This window comes from Hyaena hyaena, unplaced genomic scaffold (genome assembly GCF_003009895.1).
Source record: "Hyaena hyaena isolate Hyena2069 unplaced genomic scaffold, ASM300989v1 scaffold_171, whole genome shotgun sequence".
Lineage (NCBI taxonomy): Eukaryota > Metazoa > Chordata > Mammalia > Carnivora > Hyaenidae > Hyaena > Hyaena hyaena.
Genome location: NW_024080803.1, coordinates 522656 through 547124, shown reverse-complemented (window position 1 = coordinate 547124; position 24469 = coordinate 522656). Strand labels below are relative to the sequence as shown.

The 24469-nt window shown below is 40.1% G+C and overlaps 1 long non-coding RNA gene across 1 annotated transcript; it reads left to right on the top strand.

Annotated features, from left to right (window-relative positions):
* The first annotated feature begins 698 nt into the window (after positions 1 to 698).
* On the top strand, positions 699 to 24143 carry LOC120237093. The gene is made up of 2 exons (XR_005529853.1): positions 699 to 836; positions 23931 to 24143. It is a non-coding gene; the product is annotated as an uncharacterized LOC120237093 (long non-coding RNA).
* The last annotated feature ends 326 nt before the right edge of the window (positions 24144 to 24469 follow it).

The window sequence follows — 24469 nt, the reverse complement described above, 5'->3', positions numbered from 1 at the left end:
CAAAACATAAAATTAGAGCTTGCTAAGGGCATCCCAATACTAACATTAAACTTCACATACTGCTGGTGAAAAGTATAAATAGGCATATACTTTCTGGCAAGCAGTTTTGTATTAAGGGATAACAAAATACAAAATATAAAGATATTTATATTCTTCCACTCAACAGTTTTATTTTAGCGATCTTTCATAAATGTGGACAAAAGTTTATAACCAAAGATGTTTATCATAACTTTATAGTAATAATTTTAAAAGTAAGAAATAACTTTTCTAATAATAGAGATATTTAACTAAATACCTGAAGAATAATGAATATCGTGAGACCATCGAATTAAATTATGAAATTATGATATCATTAAAATTACTTTTATATGTAGTTTGGATCAGTGGCTATTATTTGACGAAATGGGAAAATGCAGGATATAAAATATATGTAGAATATATTCCCAATTATGAAAAAATACATACAAATCTAAAAAAGTCTGTTAAAAGCATTATTGTAAAATATTAACAGTGATAGTTTCAGAATTTTAGAATGGTAGTTTTCTACTTTTCTTCTAGATATATGTTTTTTGTTTTTTCTGAAATTGTTTTAATTATAGACATGAATGCTACAATAAATTTTAAAAAGCTTTGCTTTCATGAGTTTATCTGTAAAGTTCCAAATTTAATGTTTCTCTGTCAATCTCTGGAAGAAATGAAGATGTAGGCATGATTCTCTTCAAAATGAAGAAGAGGAGAAAGAGAGGCAGACAGAGGCTCAGTATTGTTGGAGGCAATGTTCTTTTGGTTTTAGAAAAGATCATGAGGGAATCACAGCTGTAATATACAAATACATGGTAAGTACCTGTGCTCCTCCCCCTACCCCTCCTTGACAAGCCATTGAGTGGAAGAGAAGATCATTTATGAAGAGGTGATGGAAAGTGGCAGCTGTACGCCAACTGAAGATGAAAGTTCTCATGGTCACAACTGCTAGATATTGGAATGGTCTTTGATATCAGAAAGCATTTAGGGAGAGGTCTGTTTTCGTGAAAGAATCAGCTAAACAAAGTACAAGCAGAGGCACCACAGGATGATAGTGATGAACAAAGGTAGACTAAGCAATAAGAGCTAACATAAGTTGTGTATTCACCTTTCGCCAGGTGCTTTTCTTAGTGTTTGATATGTGCTAATTCCCTTAATTCTTGCAGTAAACCCATGACTGAGATGATAGAACTATCCTAATTTTATCCATTTGTAAATTGAGGCATAAATGTTAAGTAACTTGTCTGCTGTCACAGAACTACAGGAGAAATCAGGAATTAAATCCAGGAAATCTAGCTTACAGCCTTTGCTTTTTTTTTTTTTTTTTTTTTATCATGACATAATCCTTCATTGATAGGAGTTCTGAACAATAGAAAGGCATTACATTATTCCCAGGTGTTTGTATTCCCATAGCCATGAGATTCATTCAGTAGGACAAAAAATTGCACTTTAATAGAAAATAATATTGTAAGAGGAAGTAGCTATATTTCCCTTAAGACCAAAAGTCCCATTCAATATTCATTCATTCAATAAATATTTATTGAGGGCAGGATGCCCTGGCAGTAGAGATAAAAGACTTACTCTAGAAAGACAGATCGACAAGTAAGTGATGTGCTGAAGGGCACTGAGAGCCTTTGATGGGCTTATGCAGGACTGATATAATTACATGGACATTTTAGAAAAGATACTTTGACAATGTGAACAATGGCAAAGAAACTACAGGGAGACAGATTTGGAAGTAACATAACAATCAGCTCAGACATACTGAAGGCTTAAAGTACAGTCATCTGAATTGGATGAAAAAGATAGAAATTGAGGACTATAATAGTTGGAGTCCTATCAGGAAGGCAATGGTCCACTCTAGCGTTAATAAGTTTAATATAGGGATTATTTACAGAGTGCATGAGTGAGGCTTAAGAAAGGAAGTGTGGACTGAGCAGTGCCCTGGGGTTGGTAACATCCAGAAATAGGAGTCTTTATTACCTCTAATCCTCATGGGCAGCAGGGATGATTACCAGCACCCAGAGTGGGCTGTGTGGGAAGGGATGTGTGATAGGCTCTGCCCTTATGTCTCAGGAAGAGCCAGACCATGGTGACCCTGCAGGGAGGAAATAAATAAAGGACTCTCACCCCTGCTGTATTCATCTCCTGCCAGTGCTCACCAAAGTCAAACCCAGCTCATGGCCAGAGAGCAAGGAAGCTCTATGGTTTATGTCCTATAAGTCAGTCTCCTTGCTCGTGTGCTTCAGAAGGGGATGTGGATCTGGAGGAGCATGTGGAAGGTGACTGGCTCAGTAACGATTCACACGTAGTAATAAGAAAAGAGGGCGAAATCTGCCATTTATCCTGGATTTGGGGATGGGGTCATTACTTCTAGGTCCTGAGATAAGGAATTGAAGAACACATTTTTGAAGTGCATGTGACAAATGCATATTTGGTATGCAATAACTTTTGGTATGCAGTTATTATATGGCAAGGAAGTGAGAGATACAGAAGACTGGTAGTTACCACTGGTTTACATAGGGAGAGTCACAAGCATGGCGGCGGAAGAGGTAAATCAGGAGGGTATCTGTAGAGGGATTTGAAGATGAGTAAGGGCTCACCAGTGTTTAGTGATGTGATGAAAACAAAGGCAGTCAGAAGTATCAGTTGCCGGGGTTCCAAATCCATCTAAACCTGGCCTCTCCCTGTGGGCCAGGATTCTTGGGTATACGTTTGCTTTAAATGGACTTCCACAGTTCCAAGGTGGAAAATACACAGTGATGGGGATTTTAAGCTGAGAAGTTAAAGACTGGGCCTCAGAATAGAATCTCAAATGATGACCTTTCCTCTCAAAGCCTTCCTTACCTTTCTGGAATAGCGTTCATTGACCACGTCCTACCTCACAGGGTGTTTTTAAGGATAAATGAGATAATGTCTGTAGAGCCCCTAGGGAGGAAGCACCGATGCAGATAAGCACATGCTCTGGTATTTTTAGCTGAGAGTGTTGGGTGTTCAGGACGTGCCATTTAGCAATTCCTGGAGTCTTGAAAAGGAAAGAGAAAGGGGTGGGGAGACAGGGAATCAGTGGCATACAACAAATGTTGTTTTTCGAGAAATCCCTCCCACTCCGAGTGTAAGAATCCACGTCAAAGGAAGCAAACACCATGTGTAGATAAAACAGGAAGGTGACAGGTTTGCCTGCTTGCAACCAAGATGGGGTGATGCCAAAGGGCTAGTCTGGCTGCTTGTTCACTGTAGGGGGCAGAGGTCCAACTGCCGGCTACTCCGCTGATAATGAAACCAGGGTTAACTAACTCTCTGTCCCGTGTAGAATGGCAGGAAACATCTTCATCACCCATGACTCCTGGAGAGAGTGGTGGGGGTTTGGGAGGGAGTGCGCTTCCTGTCAAGATTCCAGAAAGGGTGATCACCCTCTACAGAGGCATGAGCACTAGCTTGCTGACCCAACACAAGTGAGGCTGCAGAGGGACTGACCAGGGGGTCTGGCCCGCCCTTCCCAGTCCATATCTGCTTCATAAGCACAAAGCCTTTGAGAAAGTAATAACAGGAACCTTGGAAAGATAACTTACTTGGAGAAAGGTCTTGGAAGAGTTCATCCAACGGCTTTATCAATGCGTTTGTCTTTTTTTCTTCCCCATTCTGTAGTAAGAATGTTTATTTCTAAACCTCGCACTACAGACCTGTGTCTTCTTATATTTCAAAAGGCAATAAAGTTTGAGTACCTATTATGCCACAGGCCCTGAGTTAAAAATTTTATATACATCATGTCATTTAACCCTCTCTACAAAACTGTGATTTATTGATCCGTGTTGGATCAATATATTTACTGATATATTATGAATCCATTTTTACAGGTAAGAAAGCTGAGGCAGATATCTAAGACTGGATATCAATAGTTAGATCTGGGTTCAAATCCTATCTTGCTCTACATAAGCAGCATGGTATTTGGGAAACAATTTAACCCTTCCAAGCTCGGTTTCTCTAACTATGAATCAGAGGGCATAAGTTCCATCATTGGATTATTATGGAGGTCCAATGAGATAGAGCAGATGAAACTTGAATTTAGTTTTATATTGTGTCTCTGTTCTTTCCATGCATAGTCTGTTAAAATCATAAGCACATGGAGTAAAATCAGGATGTTTTTCTCAGGCTGCTTGACCTCAAGTATTTAAATTTATTTCAGAGCAAAATTAATGGGAGAGAGTAATTTTATTTTGACCTTGGTCAACTTGTTAGTTTTGCTTCCTTAAAACTGAAGGAGTATGCCCTCTGTAGATACCTACAGAGATATCTAGACATGACTTTTTGATTGGGTAAGACTATCCCTTGGTTTGTGAAGCAATGACACACAGACCTATTTTGAAGGAATGAGTGATGAAGTTCATATCACATCTCCTGGTCTCTCGTGGTGAGTGGCTTAGTATCAAGCCAGCAATCACCTGCAAGATAAAGGATTGGGAGATAATGCAATTTCCTTAGGAGATGGAGGGTTTTCATTACATAAAGCCATAAAACATTAACTTCACCAAGGACCCAGTTCTCTTAATTTACAGGTGAGGAAATTAGGAACCAGTTCAGTTAAGCTCCAATTCTCACAGCCAGGTAAGCATACGGGCAGGGTTAGAGCTCAGCACCAAGGCTTTTCTCATTCTATTATACTCTCATTTTTGCCTTTCATATCTTCTACATGTTCTCTTAGCTGGTCCTCCCCCTTTTCTGAGTATTCTCCCCCTACACAATGGGTGGGGTTTGTGATAGTACCTTCCCATGGGAAATGTTCACAAAATATTTGTAGCATGAATAAACAATGGCATAGCTGGAAGTATTTTACTAACCAGTTTCTTGAATCTCTGACTAGCTCTTCCTGTTACTAAGATTTGGATTTGGATCAGTTAGTTCAGGTAGTGTAGACAGCAATTCACCTGGAGTTAGAGAATGAAGAGTAATTGTTCTTCTTCTTTTTTTTTTTTAATGTGTCATCCTTTCCTTTATTTTCAGGATTGTCCCTCATTTGCGGAGTATTAAATATTGCAATTGCCTTCAAGTAATTACACCCCCAATGACAGGCCGGTCTCTGACAGTGAATATTTCTTACTGGTAGAGAATTAGACTAAGTGACAGGGTTAATTCCCAACAGGACATAAGGGTGTTGGTGGTGTGAGGCTGTTGTGCTGTGGGAGGCACATCAATTATGTCCCTGACAGTCCAAAACGAGTGGAGGAAGGGCTTTATCTGTGCCTAGAATATTACCTCCTTCCATCATTTATCAAGGCTTTTGATGTTCTTCTTGATGTGAATGGGAGGCAATCAAGGTGCTTTCTTCAAACCCGACTCTGGAAATTTCATTTATGTGAAGTTTGAAAATGATTAGGTAGAAATGAACTCCTAACGTGAAAAGGAAAGGCATGCATTAACATGCCCTGTGCCTCTTGACTCCGTTCTTCTGACCAACCTGCTGAGATTCATCAGGCATGGAGGCAATTATCAGCCTATCGAGTGGAAAGGTTAAATGGGTTTTATCATCTTCTCACTAAGATGACAATTCTAGTGTCAAGTTTCATTTGGTTGATAAATGTCATGTGGGAAAGAACAACAGCAGACCCTGGTCTCTCTTGGGCAGCCTGCCTGCAAGATGGCAGAGTGGAAGAACTTGAGGGGAAGATGGGAGGGGTTGGAGAGAAGGGCAGGTTGAAGTCTGTGCTCACCTGAGAGCAATGGAGAAGTCCACGATCCTAAGACATAGCTGTGTTGAGTTCCAGAGCCACCTCTGGCATACAAATTTATGTCCATGTCAGTCTATGTCATCCATCACAATGAAACCATCATCGGTGACAAAGCCAATGAGGATTCAGAATCTTGACACTGCCTTTGGGATCTTCCTTGGTTCATTCCACATTGAGTATTTACACCAATGACAAAATGACCACCCGAATTCCAAAAACTGTATACTGTTCAGTCTCTGGTTTGGGAACCCTCTTTTTATATAAAGAAGGGCTGATGGGCGTTTAACATAGGCCAACTTCAGTTGATACTCAGGGAATATATGTTGAATGAAAGAGTACTGGGTGAACACAGCGTTGTAGAATTCAATTCCTTCCTTTAACACCTTGCTACTCAAACTGTGGTCCACAGGTCACCAGCAGCCTGAGTATCTGCAAAATTGTTACCCAAAGTGCCAAATCTCAGGGCTCACGCCAGACCAACCAACTCAGAGTCTGTATCTGGCAAAATCCTTAAGCAATTACACTTTAAGAAATTCTGCTCTAAGACATTATGCCCATTATGTCCATTAGATGGCTTATACCAGATACATGGTAATACTCTTATGTCTTCTAATCTTAATTATAAAGACCCTCACAGACCTGCATAATCAAAAGGTGCAAATGTGTGTGTGTGTGTGTGTGTGTGTGTTGTGTGAGTGAGTAGCACAAAGCAACAACACATCACTTTGTGGAAAAACTATAGGTTTTCTTTTTTCTTTTAAATTTTTATTTATTCTTTTTTTTGCCCAATGTTTTATTTATTTCTGAGAGAAACAGCGTGAGCAGGGGAGGGTCAGAGAGAGAGGGAAACACAGAATCTGAAACAAGCTTCAGGCTCTGAGCTGTCAGCACAGAGCCCGACGCGAGGCTCGAACCCACGAACTGTGAGATCATGACCTGAGCCGAAGTTGGATGCTTAACCGACTAAACCACCCAGGCACCCCAAAACTGCAAGTTTTCAAATAACTTAATGAAAAATCTTATTTCTCCTTTCAAATATTATTATTTATGTATCAACATGCCTGAATTCCCTAAAAAGTTTTGAACTCCTGGCAAGTAAGGATCATATTTCAGGTATTTATGTGTATTACTATAATTTTTACACATAGTCATTATTTTAAAATGCTTATTGAAGAGACTCAAAACTTCTAGGTAAAAATATTCTCTATCACAGCACTACATAGTCTCTTTTAAAAACACTTATTACAATTTGGGGCGCCTAGATGATTCAGTCAGTTGAGCGTCCGACTTCAGGTCATGATCTCACAGCGTGTGAGTTCGAGCTCCGCATCGGGCTCTGTGCTGATAGCTCAGAGCCTGGAGCCTGCTTCAGATTCTGTGTCTCTGACTCTGACTCTCTCTGCCCCTCCCCTGCTTGTGCTCTGTCTTTCTCTCTCAAAAATAAATGTTAAAAAAATTTTTAAACATTAATTATAATTTATAATTATCTATTTCTGTTTCTTTCATGTCTGTTCCCTTGACTTGGTAAAAAAAACAACTATACAAGAACAAGACAAGTTTTGTCTCATTCACTTTTGTATTGTGTTGACCAAATCAATGAATGCATAGTGGTTACTGTGGCATCAACTTAGAAGTTTCAAAGGCTAACTTAATCAGGTCACAATTTACCTGTCTACTTGGAGGGGGAAAAAAACCACTTCTTTATACAAAATCTTCATACAAGAATCATATTTATCTGAGAATAATTGTAAGAATTACTAACAATTGTCAGTCCCTGCCCCCTGCAGTGCTTAGCCGGTTGAACAATGTCCATTGCCTCCTTCAAGGACCAAATATGGGCTTTCCATGCTCCCTCTACCCTCACCTTCAGAAAGAAACTGTTTCCAATTCTCTGAAGTATAAACGTTCAGTTTCAAACTCTGAGAACAGGGTTGGTTTTGGTTTTTTTTTCCCCTCTCAGAACTGCTCCCTCAAAGAGCCGATGGCTGCCACACATCTATAACACCATCCCAGGCCCTAGACTCTTCTGCCACAAAACCCATCTTTCCTTTCCAGTTTTATTGCTTCTTTGCTGGCACACAAGTACTTCCTCTAGCTCCAGGGGCTCTGGGCTCAAACTTGATTTTGTTGTGTGTGCACATGTGTATGTCTCTCTGTGTTTGTGGTGTTTCGTTAGCGGCCTTCGCCATTCTGTGGGTGTTTTCTTGATCTGAAATGGAACCACTGACTCTTGACAGCCACTGATGTTTGTGCAATTCTCTGCAAAAATGGCTTCAAGTGTTACCTTGCCTGCTCCACTTTGGGGCAACCACAATGATGAACAGACACGAACTCCTTGACACATTCACTTCACCTCCCTGACAGGCCCGATAAGATCAACCATCAGGCTGCAGGCGGTCTGGTATGTCAGTGTACTCTGCACAGAGGTGGTGGGGAGCACTCCATGCTCCTCCATGTGAGCTCGCTTGGGCTTCCAGTGCTCACCCAGCACCTCGCTTCCAGGAGGTGGTGGGAGGCACAGCTGAGTTTCCAGATGGCTCTATGGGTGCCTTTCAGATAGAAATGGGGCTAGAAAGACTTTAGGTTTCTTCCCTTTCTCTTCCTCCCTTGGGTTGTTTATTTTCACTCTTGGCTATTTCTCTACCGCTAATGACAATAGTCAAGAAAATTTCTTATGTGGTGAGCACTGACGCTGAACCCCATCGTGTGCTACAGTGTTTAAAAAGATAGACTTATAAATATTCCCTCTGAGCCACCAGTCTGCTCTAGAAGCATCTCTGCCTCTGAGCTGATGGGCGGAGTCCCGCAGACGTCAGCATCTAACCCAAAGCGAGAACTCACCACCCCTGCAGCCTGGTTAGGTGGGTGGCACATGTGCTGGTATTTCTGATAGGCTTTTCAAATTTTATTTTTTCATGTTATAAGGATCCCTTGTGACTCAAAAGGGAAGAGTAACCCTTGATTGGGACAGGGTTAGATAGTAATTGTGTTGTGGGCAGGATTATCTGGGGCTCATCTTTATTACAAAAGTCATGTTCCGTACACTGTGACATTGCCTGAGTGTGGAACACTCAGTCTTAGGAATCTGCTAACCCCTGACACGAGGAGCTGGTAGAAACCATTTGTATTCAGGAGAAGATGGTGCGGGGGTGCTTCAGGACACTTTCGTTCAGTTGAACTGAAGGTGGTAGGAGGTGGGGAATTTTTTCAGAGACTAGGAGATTGAGGCAAGGAGCAGAAGACTGACTCTGGATCAAAGATACCCAGTGAGTCAGTGACATAACAGTAACACAAGAAAATGTGCCCTGGCAAGGGAATTCTCCCCTGCCCCCCAACTTTGCAAATGACCACTAGTTATGAAAAGAAATTATTCACTTTATCAATTTATTTATTTTCCAGAAAGACACAAACGTTCAAGCCTCACTCAGAAGAATAGAGTAATGCCTTTAGGGACATCTTCAGTGTTCTAGGCCCCTTCACTTAAAATGGGGTATTTTGAACTTTGTTTCATAGACAGAGAACCTAAAGCTTTGAGAGGCTGAGCAACTTGTCCCAGGTCATTAGGCAAGTCAGTAGTGGAGTGGCTGTGCAAAACAAGCAGACAGGGCTCTAACTCTGCCTGATGAGAGCTCACAACCTCATAGAGTTTCTGGTTGTCCGTTCCCAGACTGCGAGCTGAGCCTTTTTTCCTTGGAGTCTATTTAGGATAGGAATCTGTAGAGGTCCCTGAAAGGGGTGTGCTGACACCTTTCATCCACTGGCCACAGCTGCCTGCTTCTCCCCAGGCTCTGCCACTCTCTTTCACCACATGTCGTTGGCCCAATGTGCATTTTTCCCCTTTGGTGCCTAGAGTCAGATAAATGAGGGTCTTCTAAGATGACCCTATTAGTAACTGTGAAAGCATCCTCTGCCCATCTTCCAAGGCCAAAAGCAATCCACCAACCATCATAGCTCCCTCACTGGCAGCAAGTTTGAAATTAAGAGTCCATGTACTGGGCAGAATGACTTTCCAATGAGAAAAAGAGAATGAAAGCAACAGGAGGAATAGTAAGCAAGATTTTGGTAGGCTTGTGGTGCTGCTTATAAGCTTTCTGTACCCCAGAGCCCAGAAAGGAGAATTCAGGGATACCTAAGGAAGTCTCTATACCTAAATGTTCTTGGGCTCAGCCTGGGAAGGGCAGTGTCAGGCAAGGGAGCCCCTCGTCCTGAGAAATCTGCACTACTCTCTCATCCCACTCTCTTCTGGCTTCTCTGCCTCATTTTCACAGTTTCCCTCTTTCTAGCCTGAGCTAAAGATGCTGACTGTACAGAATGGCTTTGGGGCACTGTTTGTTAGAGCTGCATCACTAGCTCCCAAACTTTATTAAATACTCACACTTCTGACCTTAACCAGCAAGTCTACTGCCTCCAAATCTCACAATGCCAGATTCTAAAGTTGCAAAGATGGGACGAGCTTAACCAAAGTCTTGAGATTCTTTGGGGGTAGGGTGGGGGTGTTGCTTGATAAAAGGATCAGAAATTTGTGAGGAGCAAGCATGGGGACTTAAGCAAGTGTCCCACCTACCCAACCCCAGCATCTTCTTTGAACACCTAATTTTTTGTCTCCAGTTTCTTTTCCTTCAACACATGATCAACAGTAGGGCAGGAGCCATTCACACACATTTAAGAACAGAGTCACGTCTGATGGTCTCTCAGATGCTACTTTCCTCTCCTCATCATTTCTCCCTCCCAGCGGACTTGGAAAAGTTGAGCAAGTTTTATGGTCTTCGTGCTTTCAGAAACTTCTTGTGAGTCACCCTTGGTGCCAAATCTCTCTTCAAAAATTTGAGCTGCAAAAAATGCAAGTTTCACTCCCAAGTATAGTAGCCATTCAAATACCTCAGGTCAGGATGGTTTTGTCTTTTTCAATCACAGAGTTTCAAAACTGGAGAAGCCCGGGAATTTTTCTCATCTGTCATTTTACAAATGGTAAACTGAGGGACTGAGAGGTGAAGTGATGCAGCTTTTATGGAGTGCTCTCTGGCCTCAGAGCTCTTTGCCCAACATCCTCGTGACCATCACAGCAGCCTCCTTCTTTCTTTTTCTTAAATGCAGCAGCAGAACAAGAAGGCTTTAAAGTAGTCTGGCATGACTTGATGCTCTTGTCACCTTTTTCTGCTTGTTGTTCTTGTATTCAGTTACAAATCTGGCTGTGACCCTTGTTGAAAGGGGTCATTGGAAGTGGTAAGGAAAGAGAGGGAGAAATAAGCGTGGTCATGACCCAATCTGTCCATGGTTACTAAGTTTCTCAGGAATGGAGCTCCTTTCGGAAAGTCGATGGGGAGAAGTGGAGGAAAAGCAAGAGCCATGGAGACAGGATCCAGGGCAGAGGCAGACATTGCAACGCCCTTAGCTCCGGGGTCACACACAATCCCAGGGGCCCATGTTGGGCCTATACACTAACCAAAGCAGAATGGGTAAACAGCATCTCCATAAAAACTGGTTGCTCAAGAATTCTAGTGCAGATTTGATTCCATCACTTAGACTAAAAGAGGCAGGAAGAAAAAAGGTAATTTTTAAAATTATTGTTAGGAATGTCTTAAAATATAGCTGCTTTTAAATTTTAAAACTTATTAAACTCTTCTTACACTACCCCCATTCCCACCAACTCCAGATTCTTACATAGTTTAGTGTAGAGGCCAATAATATACTTTTCTTGTTGGTAGTGGGGTTGGTCTAGTCATCCAGTAGTGTTTTTATGCTTTTTTTAAATAATTTTTTTTCTTGCGGAAATAATTTTAGATTTACAAAAAAGTTGCAAAGATAGCATCGAGAATTTAATATAGCCTTCATGCCTTTTCCCCTGGTGTTGATTTCTTTTTTTTTAAGTTGTGGTAGGGACGCTTGGGTGGCTCAGTTGTTTAAACATCTGACTCTTAATTTTGGCTCAGGTCATGGTCTTGAGGTTCATGAGTCCAACCGTATGTCAGGCTCTACACTAGCAGCGTGGAGCCTGCTTGGGATTCTCTCTGTCTCTGTCTCTCTTTGCCCCCTCCCCTGTTCCTACTCTGTCTCTCTCAAAATAAATAAATAAACATTAAAAAATTTAAATAGTTGTGGTAATATATACATGACAAAAAATTTGCCACCTAACCATTTTTAAGTGTATAGTTCAATGGCATTAAATACATCCATAGGTTTTACAATAATCACCACCATTCATCTCCTGAGCATTTTCATCTTCCCAAACTGAAACACTGTGCCTATTACATACTATCTCCCCATTCTCCCCCTCCCCACCCTGGACACCACCCTTCTACTTTCTGCCGCTATGAATTTGACCACTCTAGGTACCTGATATAAGTGGGATCATCTAGGATTTGTTTTGTGACTGGCTTATTTCACCAAGCATAATGTCTTCAAGGTTCATCCATGTTTCAGCCTGTGTCTGAATTTTCTTCATTCTTAAGGCTGAATGATAATCTGTGATGCTACGTCTAGGAGGATTAGGAGGAACTTAACAGAGGACCATGGGGGAGAAGAAGGGGAAAATATTGGGGGAGAGGGAGGGAGGCAAACCATGAGAGACTCTTGAATGCTGAGGACAAACTGAGGGCTGATGGGGGTGGGGAAGGGGGTGATGGGCATGGAGGAGGGCACTTGTGGGGATGAGCACTGGGTGTTATATGGAAACCAACTTGACAATAAACTATTAAAAAATAATAATCTATGATGCTATCAATTATAACCAAGCCACGGAGAGAGCCCAAAAGTCCATCAACCGATAAATGAATAAAGAAGATGTGATAGAACTATAATGGAATATTACTCAGCGATCAAAAAGAATGAAATCTTGCCATTTGCATGACATGGATGGAGCTAGAGTGTATTATGCTAAGTGAAATAAGGCAGAAAAAGACAAATACTCCTGATTTCACTCCTATGTGGAATTTAAGAAACAAACAGATGAACTTGGGGTGGAGGTGGGGGGAAGAAATGGAAACAAACTATGAGAGACTCTGAAAGATAGAGAAAAAACGGAGGGTTGATGGAAGGAGACTGGTGGGGGATGGGCTAAATGGGTGATGGATACTAAGGAGGGTGCTTGTTATGATAAGCACTGGGTGTTATATGTAATTGATGAATCAGTGAATTCTACTCTTGAAACCATACTGGCCCTGCATGTTACCTAACTAGAATTTAAATAAAAATTTAAAAGAAAAAAATAATCTGTTATATGTATGTACATAGCATATTTATACTTTGTTAACGCTTGTGTTGCTTCCACTTTTGGCTATTGTGAACAGTGCTTCTGTGAATGTGGTGTACAAATATCCATTTGAGGCTCTGCTTTCAGTTATTTTGAGTGTATACCCAGAAGCCTAATGTTAATTTGTCACATAATCATGGCTTATTACTATTCACTAAACTACAGATTTTATTCAGATTTCACTGCTAAAATATAATCTTTTAATAAGCACCTCAGGGGATTCTGGTTAATTGAGCCAAGGTTTTAGAAACATTGATTTTTTTTTTTTTTATGATGGATTTAGTCCAGAAAATAGTGCTGACTATTAGAGGGGCAGTCAGCCCCTAGGCCGAATCCAGAATAGTTTCAGTGACAGCCTGTTGTGATTCATTGTCTTTCACTGGGCCTAACCTCAAGTTTCAAAGAAGAATGATAGCATAGATGGCTTGTGAATTATCTGAGGAGAAGCTCTAGGATCTAAAGTTGTTCTGTAGGTAAGGATTTCCCAGACAGCAGCTATCAAAGGAGAAATGGGTCAGTGTTTCTGAATCTTAGAAGCAGATTCAGTAACATCAAAAGGTTCTGAAAGAAATATGACTGGAGGCTTCCTATATCTCATTTGTCTGGCATTGTCAGAACATGGGGTCCAGACAGGTGACATCTACCTTCCATAGTCCCTGAGCACAGAATCAGAAGAAATGCACTTTGCCTGTAATGGGTGGGATATATGTTTCACCTGAGAAAGCACTTCCTGATATGACAGTGGGTGACCCAAATCTTAGTGCCCTGGTTTTGCTTTCCCAAGTGAATGAATCTTTTGTAACTTACTAAGTAACTATACTAGTTTTATTGCTTCATTTTCTCAACAGATATTTATTTAAGAACTAACTATGTACCTGAACTCTTCTAGGCAATAAAGATGCAACGATCAGTCAATGCACCTCTACCCTTAAAACACATTCAGGCTGGTGAAAGAAACAGGTCCCTATATAAGTACATTTCAGAGCAGTGATTATTTCAAACTAGATTATTTTTGCATGGATTAAGTGTGGTTTTGACTAAATGCCAGGAATCCCTAGGATCCTGATACGGAAGCATCAAGTCCTGACAAAGCAACGTGGGAGTATTTTTGTGTAAGAATAAGCTCAACGTGGCCATAACAGAAGTAAGCCTCTGAAGGCAAACACTGAGATGAAGGAGAGGTGATCCCTGACTTAGGATTGTTCCCCTTACAATTTTTCAACTTTACAGTAGTATGAAAGCAATATGCATTCAGTGGAAACTGCAGTTCGAATTTTGAATTTGAATCTTTTCCTAGCTAGTCAGTGATATGTCCTCGGATTCCCTCTTGGGATGCTGGGCAGAGGCAGAAAACTGCAGCTCCCAGTCTGATAGGTGATCACCAAGGCAAACTCAGCGTAAACCAATAAGCTTACAACCATTTTGACCCCATACAACCGTTCTGGTTTTCACTTTCCATACAGTATTCAATAAATTACATGAGATATCCAACACCTTATTATAAAATAGGCTTTGTGTCAGATGATTTTGCCCAAGTGTAGACTACTGTTAAGTGTTCTGAGTACCTATAAAGTAGGGCAGGCTAAACTATGAGGTTGGATAAGCTAGGGATATTAAATACATTTTTGACTTAAGGTCTTTTCAACTTGGGATGGGTTTACTGAGACCTAACCTCATTGTAAGTTGAGGAAGCATAGTAGAGTGTAGAAGAGCTCATAGATCTATAAACTTGTGGAGTAGCATTATTACTGCTGCCCCAGGCATATGGTATTCTTCAAGCATTCTTTCAACTCAGTCTTTTTGTGAAAAGATGTGGGAGAAAATATAAAATAACTCAGGGGACCATCTTTATGATGCTGCTTTAGATGGAGCACAGGGATGTGTATTTCATGGTGGAAGCAAGTGAAACCCAAAACAGGCAACCCAAGATACTCCAAGGAAGTATTAAAACAGGGAAGCAAGGGGAATTCAGAGAAAGGGGAGGACCTGGGCTGAAATCTGGTTTGGATTCTATTTATCTCAGTGACTTGGGAAAAGCCCTAGAGGGCCCTTAACAAAGGTAGAGGTGGTCATGACCTCAGCACTAACATCTTTACATCTTTTGGGAGAGGTGTCAATTCCTGGGGACCCCCTTGTGGCAGCTTTGACTCAGAAGGAAACTCACCAGCTACTACATCACATCATCACAGACCACTTCCTGAAGGGCTTTGGGTTTTCCCTAGAAGGCTCTTGTTCACGTCCAGATCCTGCCAGGAACAGACAGGAGATCGGCGAGGCAGGCCAAAATGAAACTGAGACATTCTATATAATAAATGTGCACACCATAATACATAAGTAAAGAGTAGCTGTACAGCTACAAAAAAAAAGGAACAAAGTAGAAGTTGGACCTTTCTGTCTGTGTTTGTGTGTGTGTGTGTGTATACATATATATACACATGTGTATATATATATACAACACAGACATACCCTATGCACCAAGTATGTATTATCTATGCCTTATATAATGTGTATGTAAAAGGTAGACCCAAAAACATCTCTAGAAGGGGGAGAGAAAAACAAAATCAATGACCTAGGTCAGCCTTTCCCAAATTCATTGTGCTTCACGATAAGAAGTATTAGGCAAAGAGAATTGCGTAATCAAATAAATTCAGGAAAGGCTGGGTAAAACAAATTCAAACATTCATTGTTGGACCTCTTAGAATTGTTAATATGCTAATGGAATTGTAAGTCTCATTTCTCACACTTGTGGCCATTGAACACAGTTTTTGAAAAGCAGCTTGCGGTAGCAATCTACAGAGGAGCCTTTGGGAAATGCTGACCTAGGCTGATGTATTTGCTTTGTTTGAACGTTAGTTCTGCTTGGGCTTTCTAACAGGCAGGGCAATTAAAGAAACATAATGAGTTATAGTTTTTACATCAGATACAATCTAATTTTGTTTCAGATTCTAAGTTCAAATGAATTTTTGGATGCAAGAAGGTTATTGAACTACATAAAGAACCATCTCTTTAGCAATGGCTTAAGGAAAAATGTAGAGTAATAATAATAGTAATTATTATTACTTGCTGGGTACAAGCCAAGGACATAACCTGAAAACTTAACTTAGGAAAAGTATTTTGCACTGTGGGAAGGGGAGTAGAGCCTGTTGCTTTCCAATCACCCCATTTGATAAGAAAAGTCATTACATTTAGAATACTTTGAACTCTTTCTCTTTGAATACTAATTCATTTGTCTCTGACTCAGACAGGAATTGAAATTCACTAGTTTACATTTCAAGTCTACAGCTGGATCCAGAGCTGCTTCTGGAGTGAAAGACCTTCCACAGCATTTTGATATGGATTTGCAGGTGACAGAAGTTCACAGATTGTATTAGGCACTTGAGGAGTCTACCCTCTCCTTTTGCCTAAATAAAAGGACTTCCAACCACTCCAGAGACGGGCTCTGGGCGGATGCCGCAGGCAACACCAGGACTTTCTCAAGAAGCCATCTTGGATTTTCTCAAATGCTCAGAGGAGTCCTTGAGTGGATTGTACAGACCCCCAGGGATGGTTGGCTGAGTCACCGTAGCAAACCATGCCACCGGAGTTAGGGAAGAAAGATACCATCCCTTTTCTGATGGCGGAGAGTTTCTTAGAAAGTAAAGAAATGCAGACAATCTTCAGAACAGCTGTCTTATCCCCTTGATCTCATTACTCCTTGTTAGCACAAACCATTCGGGACAGTTATAGTGAAAGTCGTGATAAGGAGGAAGTGATCACTTTCAAACTAACCTAGTATATCTGCATGAGATTGTGATAAACAAGGACAGTCTATTATGTAATCAATCAATCAATCAATTATTGATTTATAATTGGAGATATAGTATTAGTTCCTCCCTGACTATCTCTCCCACCACTCCCTCCCCCTCCCCCCCACACATACACACATGCATTTAGCAAGCCCAGTCTGGTTCTTTTTTTTCTTTCCTCCCCTCTCCCCTCCCTCCCCACCTTCCTTCACTTCCTTCCTTCCTTCCTTCCTTCCTGCCTTCCTTTCTCTCTCTCTCTCTCATGTCCCAATCGTACCCAGTATTTCTCTTTATCATAGAATCTACCACATGATGTTGAAATTAACTGTTCACATATTATCTTCCTCACTAAATCATATGCTCCTCAAAGACAGGGTCAATATATTTTTCCTTTAAAAACCTGCTGGCTAGCACAAAAATTACTTCACAAATGGGATGAGAATATAATGTCTAGACTAGTTCCATGGGCACTCATTCATGCCATGCTTACAGATACATTTGACTAGATGTTTCTTTCTTTGATTTAACCTATTCTTTTTAGATGAGTGGCCCATGAGAAAATAAGCTTTTCTTATTATAAAATGGAGATACCACCTCTAAAGAACTTACATGCATCTTTTCATGAGAAATATAACTCATGAAAAGTTGAAACATAATTAGAAAAATACAAACCTAAGACAACCCAGGTCAGTCTCTTTTGTGAATTCTGTCAAAACTGAGAAAATCAGAATAATGATTATATGCCAGAGATGGACAAATAAATAATCCTATTACTATCATCTGAGTTTAGGATCCCCCAACCCACTCTGAGTTCTACCAAAATTTCTTTGTGTCATGTCTCAAAAAGAAAGAGATTCACACCCCATGCGAAAGGGAATTCATTTCCCAAAATCTTTATTCCTCACATGCAAATAATATGAAATCCTTCAAAGATTATTAAGAAATTGGGCTCTTTACTCTTTGATTTGCATCCTGACATTCATTCCCCAAAATGTTTTTAGATATTGGGATATCATATTCTATAACAGCACTCTCCAGTAGAAATATAATGCAGGCCATATTTGTAATTTTACATTTTCTAGCAACATAATTTAAAAAAATAAAAAGACAAGATGGGCTCCTGGGTGGCTCGGTTGGTTAAGTGCCCAATTTTGGATCAGGCCATGATCACGTCGATGAGTTTGAGCCCCACATCAGACTCTGTGCTGACAGCTCAGTCCCTGGAGCCTGCTTCAGATTCTGTGTCTCCCTCTCTCTCTGTTCCTCCTCTGCTCATGTGTTCTCTCTCTCTCTCTTCCTCTCTCTCTCTTTCTCAAAAAATAATAAACATTAAAATTTTTTTAAAAATAAAAAAACAAATAAACTTTATTTTAATAATATATTTTCTTTGACCTAGTATCTCCAGAATATTATCATTTTATTTTTTTCATTTTTCATTTTAAAAAATTTATTTGAGAGAGAGAGAGCAAGCAGGAGAGAAGGTGGGGGGGGGAAGAGAGAGAGAGAGAGAGAGAGAGAGAGAATCTTAAGCAGACTCCAAGATTCATAGGGATTCCACAACCTTGGGATCATGACCCAAGCCGAAATCAAGAGTCAGACACTCAACCAACTGAGCCATTCAGGCTTCCCCAAAATGCTATCACTTTAACATGTAATCAGTATAAAATTATTCCTGAGATACTTTGCATTCTTTTCTTTGTACTAATGGTTTGAAATCCACTATATATTTTATACTTACAGCGCATCTTAATTTTGACCAATCACATTTCAGTGCTCAGTAACACATGTGGCAGGTGGCTAGTGTATTGAACAACACCATATGTGAAGCCCTTCACCTCAGAAAAAGCTATCTGTTTTCTTATGGCATATATATAGTTTTGTTGAGAAGATATTAGCACGGGAATAAATGGGTCTTGTAGTGCAGAGTTGAAGAGTATACAAAATGTTGAGGTAGGAATTTAGGTTTTACAAATAGTTGCCAGAGAAGATCTCACTGAGAAGGTCGTGCTTTGTCAGACCTTCACATTGGTAATATTCCAAGAAAATTATGGTCTTGGATAACTTTTATATTTATTTTGGTAAAAAAGATTGATGATGAAAGGTACAAGTTAATCTGATTTAACTTTTTATTTTATGTATGTATTTATAAATGTTTATCTTTGAGAGAGAGAGAGAGTATAAGTGTGAGTGGGTGAGGGGCAGAGAGAGGGAGACAGAGGATCTGAGGCAGATTCTTTGCTTAGAGCAGAAATCCCCATGTGGGGCACAAACTCACGAACAGTGAGATCATGACCTGAGCTTAATGAAGTCAGATGTTTAACTGACTGAGCCACCCAGGCACCCATGATTTAACTTCTTAAAGTAAAAAAATATATATGTATGAGTGCACCAAAATAAAAATGATTTCATTCGATTGTTTGTGAGGGCTGACCATGTGCTAAGCAACAGAGATGTGACCAAGAGTAAAACAATAGTCTCTGCTCTCTTGGGGTTTGTATCCTAGAGAGAGAGAATATTAATTCAATAATTAAATACTTGTTGTGATAAATACGTAATTAAATATTGGGCCCTTAAGTTATATATGAATTGATATATAACTAAAGGACCCTAACCAGACCTGAGCTAGACAATGGATGCCTTAACTCCCTCAGCCAAAAATGAAGGGAACAGTGTAAAGAACATTCTAGGAGAAAGGGGCAGCATATGTAAATGCTCTTGGTAGTGTACTAAGAAACAAAAATGTAGCTTGTCTGGCTGGAGTGAGGGGAAAGGTCTACCAAAATGAAGCTGAAATTTAGACTGGGATTCATAGGGACTTGTTTCCCATGTTAAAAATTTGATTTTTATTCTCATTAGGAGTGGCGGGATGTCACTTAAGCTGGATTTTTTTTTCATTTTTATTTTAATTCCAGTTAGTTAACACAGTGTTATATTAATTTCAGGTGTGCAATCTTGTGATTCAACAATTCCATACCTCACCCAGTGTTTATCACAAGTGCACTTCTTAATCCCCATCACTTATTCAACGTATCCCACTACCCCTCTCCCTCTGGTAACCATTAGTTTTCCTCTAGCATTAAGAGTTTGTTTCTCAGTTTGTTTATCTCTCTTTTTTCCCCTTTGCTAGTTTGTTTTGTTTCTTAAATTCCACATATGAGTGAAATCATCTTGTATGTGTCTTTGACTAACATTTCACTTAGCGTTATACTCTCTAGCTCCATTCATGTTGTTGCAAATGGCAAGATTTCATTCATGTCATGGCTTAATAATAGTCTATATACATATATATGTATGAATATTATCCTATGTACATATATATGAATATAGAGTATGTAGAATGCATATGTATATAGAATGTTCTATTCATATATTCTACATATATACACATATATACACGTACGTATATGTATATAGTGTTATATGTATATAGAATGTATATGCATACAGAATAGCATTCTATATGCATATACATATGTGTATATGTACATGTAGATGTATATGGACATGGGTATATACATATATGTATGCATATGTATATAACATGTTATTCTATATACATATATACACATGTTCTGTATACATACATGAACATGTGTATATGTGTGAATATATCTGTACATATTTATCATGAAAAGGTGCTAATCATCATTTATCATCAGGGAAATACAAATAAAAACTACAATGCAATATCACCTCACACCTTTCAGAATGGCTAAAATCAACAACACTAGAAAAAAAAAGTGTTGGTGAGGATGTAGAGAGAAACGAACCCTCATGCACTGTTGATTGGACTGAAAACTGGTGCAGCCACTCTGGAAAACAGTATGGAGGTTCCTCAAAAAGTTAAAAATAGACCTACCCTATGATCCAGCCATCACACTACTGTGTATTTACAGAACACTAATTCCAAGGGATACATGCATCCCTATGTTTATAGCAGCATTATTTACAATAGCCACAATATGGAAGTAGTCCAAGTGTCTATCAGTTGATGAATGGGTAAAGAAGATATGGTATGTGTATCCAATAGTTTTTTTCTTTTAAACTCTTAAGGTTTTACAGAAGGTAACTAGATAAGAATTCGTTTTTACAAAATCTTGCTGGCTGCAGTATAGCGAATGGATTGGAGGGCTGGCCAGAGATCAGTAGGTAGCACCCCGAGCTGTCCTCAGTTCAGGAACAGAATATACATCTTGTGAGCTCTGACAACCAATTCCTTGTGACAAGAGAATAAACAGACTTTTATATACTATGACTTTTCAAGTGAAGTAGACGAGGAGCAGCCTAAAGACACGAGCCCTTGGAAAAAAGTCTGGCAGGTAACTCTGCAACACAGGGCCATTTGGAAATGAAAATGTTAGTAAGATACAGATGGGACAGAGTCCTAATCAGGGAAAGTTTCAAGACAAGGCAAAGGGAGTATGGGCTGTCCATATTATGTTGAACAATTTAGAACCCACGTGTTAGTCTTATATATTAATTAACTTGTTTTGCAAGTTTCAATTCCGCTTATGATAGTTTCTTTTTCTTTTTTTTTAAAATGAAAGTGAACAGAGTACAGGAGGCAGTCATTAACTGGTTTCCCCATTTTTAAATGATATCTTTGGGCCAAATGTGACCAAGATGTAAGTCCATTGAGGTTCTTGGAAAGTTGTCCTTGATCAGTGCAGTTCCTATATTATGCTTGCATGGGTCACTTTTAGTGGCACAATGTAATCCATTCTAAAAACTTGATAAGGGGGTTATATAATTTTTTCTTACAGCCTAATAGGACAGAGGACAGGGATTTAGAAGGATTTTTGTATTAAATTAGTTCTCTTAAAGCTTTCTGTTGATTGAAAATAAGTAGAAAATGATGCTACAGAGTTCCAGATAACTCAAAAATACAAAACCTTTTATACAATAAATCTTATTGGTATGATTAATAATAATGCCAGCTAAGCTTTAGTGAATGCTAATTACATCTAAGCTCTATGTTTTCATGTGTAATGTTCACAATAAACTTACAGCATTATAGCACTGTTATCATTACCATTTTTAAAAGGGGCAAACTAAGATAATAGAAACATCAGGTAATGCTTCAAATCATTTGCTTCAACTTTTATATGAGTTGTTGTTCTACAGAGCTGATATATGAACTTTGTCAGTGTGTTTGGGTACTCATGTGCTCCCTTACTCTTAGATTCATGTTTTCTCCCTTTACCCTAGGAGGCACAACATGAGTTACTCCTTGTAACTCACTGAGGCTCTCAAGTGAGTGTGTCCTTTGAACTGAAATTTTGTTGAGTAGATGCTGCCTAACTGTGGCCACAGAAAGAGTATTGAAGCTCCGCTTTCCAGATTGTCCCTGAACCAAGCAATCTAACTGCATTCCCTTGGTCATCAGCTGCTTCTGGTGACACCATTCCCAGACCTCACGTAATACAGTACAAATAGTGTACTTGAGGAACAGATGAGCTCCAGCCACCTCCCTGAGCTCTCCCAAGCTTTCTTAAGTGTGCAAGACAAATACCTCATGTAAAACATTCCTCACTGATCCTCTTGCTGGTTTTCATAACATGAATGAATAAAGTGTACCTCCAGGCTACTTATTTCCTAATTAAAATGATTCCAGGCTATCTATTTTATTTGAAAATTTAGACTGATATATGATACTCATTTCAAGGGGGAAAAAAGGAAGAATCATTCTGAAAGTCACATGAGTATGTGGTGATGGGAAGGAAAACACTGAATTTAGTCAACTGGGACAATTAACTGAAAAAGAGACTCGGGCAGAGAGAGAATCACTACATGTCAAAATGCACGAGACTGGCTGAGATCTCATTGTACCTCCCTCTTCTTTCCTTGGGAAGGAGTTTAATGAAATAATTCCACATAAGTGAATTTTTATTAAATATGTTTAGGGGCGCCTGGGTGGCTCAGTCTGTTAAGCGTCCAACTTTGCCTCAGGTTATGATCTCATGGTTCGTGGGTTTGAGCCCTGCATTGGGCTCTGTGCTGACAGCTCAGAGCCTGGAGCCTGCTTCAGATTCTGTGTCCCTCTCTCTCTCTCTGCCCCTCTCCTTTTCATGCTTTGTCTCTCTGTCTCTCAAAAATAAATGTTAAAAATTTTTTTTAATGTTTAAAAGTTACAGAAAAATCCTCTAAAAGTAAGAAAACCGAGACAGGCAAAGTTATAGACCCTTTAAAAGCACCATCATGGGGTAGCTCAGTCGGTTGAGTGTCTTACTTTTGGTTTTGACTCAGATCATGATCCCAGAGTCATGTGATTGAGCCTTGCCTCAAGGCTCTGCACTGAATGTGGAGCCTCCTTGAGATTCTCTCCCTCTGCCCTTCTCTCCTGCTCTATAAATAAATAGAGAAATCAAACAATCAAACAATCAAATAAAGCACCACTATGCATTGAACTTCTACCTTGAGCTCACCCTAGAGATCAAAGCTGTTCCAAGGCCAGAGCAAAGTGCAAGCTCTGAGTCCATTTGCGTTGGGGCTGCTACCTCCTTTTCCTAAATATTCATTAAACAGAGTGATTTAGTTAGCCATTCATCCATCACTCTAGAGATGGGGAGATCAAGTAAATGGCTGTCAGAAACTTGGCCTTTCTCCTGGGAGGGTCCCTTTATGATCTCCTCTTTCCATCCCCCCCCCCCCCACCTTTCTCAGCTCACTTTCCCTCATGGACCTCCATGGTGAGTTTCCCGTATTAGATCCTCTGCCACCATCCATGATAAGCAGGTCTCCTCAGCACTCATTCTGTTCACACAAAGGGCCCTGCAGCCTGAGAGCCCACTCAACAGTATGCATTCTGGGGTTCACCCTCAGAGACATGTCCACTGCCCTTGCCTAGCCTGCTGGGGAAGATATCTGGAGGCGAGGGACTTATGAGGCCACAGCTTTGCTTCAAGTTCGCACTCTTACTGCTACCCTTTTGTCCCTTCTTGTCCAAGTCTTCATTTCATTTCCATTTCCTTTCTTTGTCCCTTGCTGGGGAATTGCTCCATGGAGTCAAGGGCCATCTTGGTGTCTTATAATGAAGGGATGTAGCACTGGACAGAGGTCGATGTGCTCTGGCATCAATTTTCAGGGAACATCAGAGACAGTGAGAAAAAACTCTTCTAATTCTGTCAGTGCCACTTTCTCTCATTTCAGGTTCCTTGCCTGACGGATGGAAAATTGCTGTGGAGGAACAGTGTCACGGGATCCAATTTATTCACAAAAACCTGTCTTAAGAGCCCCAGTGGATTGTGACAGTGGCTAAAAGAGATTCCCAGTTCTAAGGGACCACACTCAGAAAAGCTGAGCACGATACATTGATGGACCTGCTGACGCAAAGGGACAGAAGGAGAAAATGGTTTCTGTCAATGGTGTGTCAATTACTCGTGTTGAGACTTCATCTGAAACTAATATTTAGTGTCATATTCTTCACTCGGTCGGTTCCCCTGTCTCAAGGTTTTTATTCCATCAGCTAGTGGTCTGGTCTATCCATTCTCCACCCAGGGGTGAGGGGTTTATTCCACAAAGAACAGTGGACAAGAGCAGATCACTCGAAAGAGATAAAAATGGGGGCATTGGGAGCACAAGGGACTTCCTAGAAATAAGCCCCTATTCCTTGACTCATTCTTATTTTTGTAGGATTCTTAAGCCAGGCCCATAAGAACTTTTACAGGATGTGTGTAACAGGAAGGGTC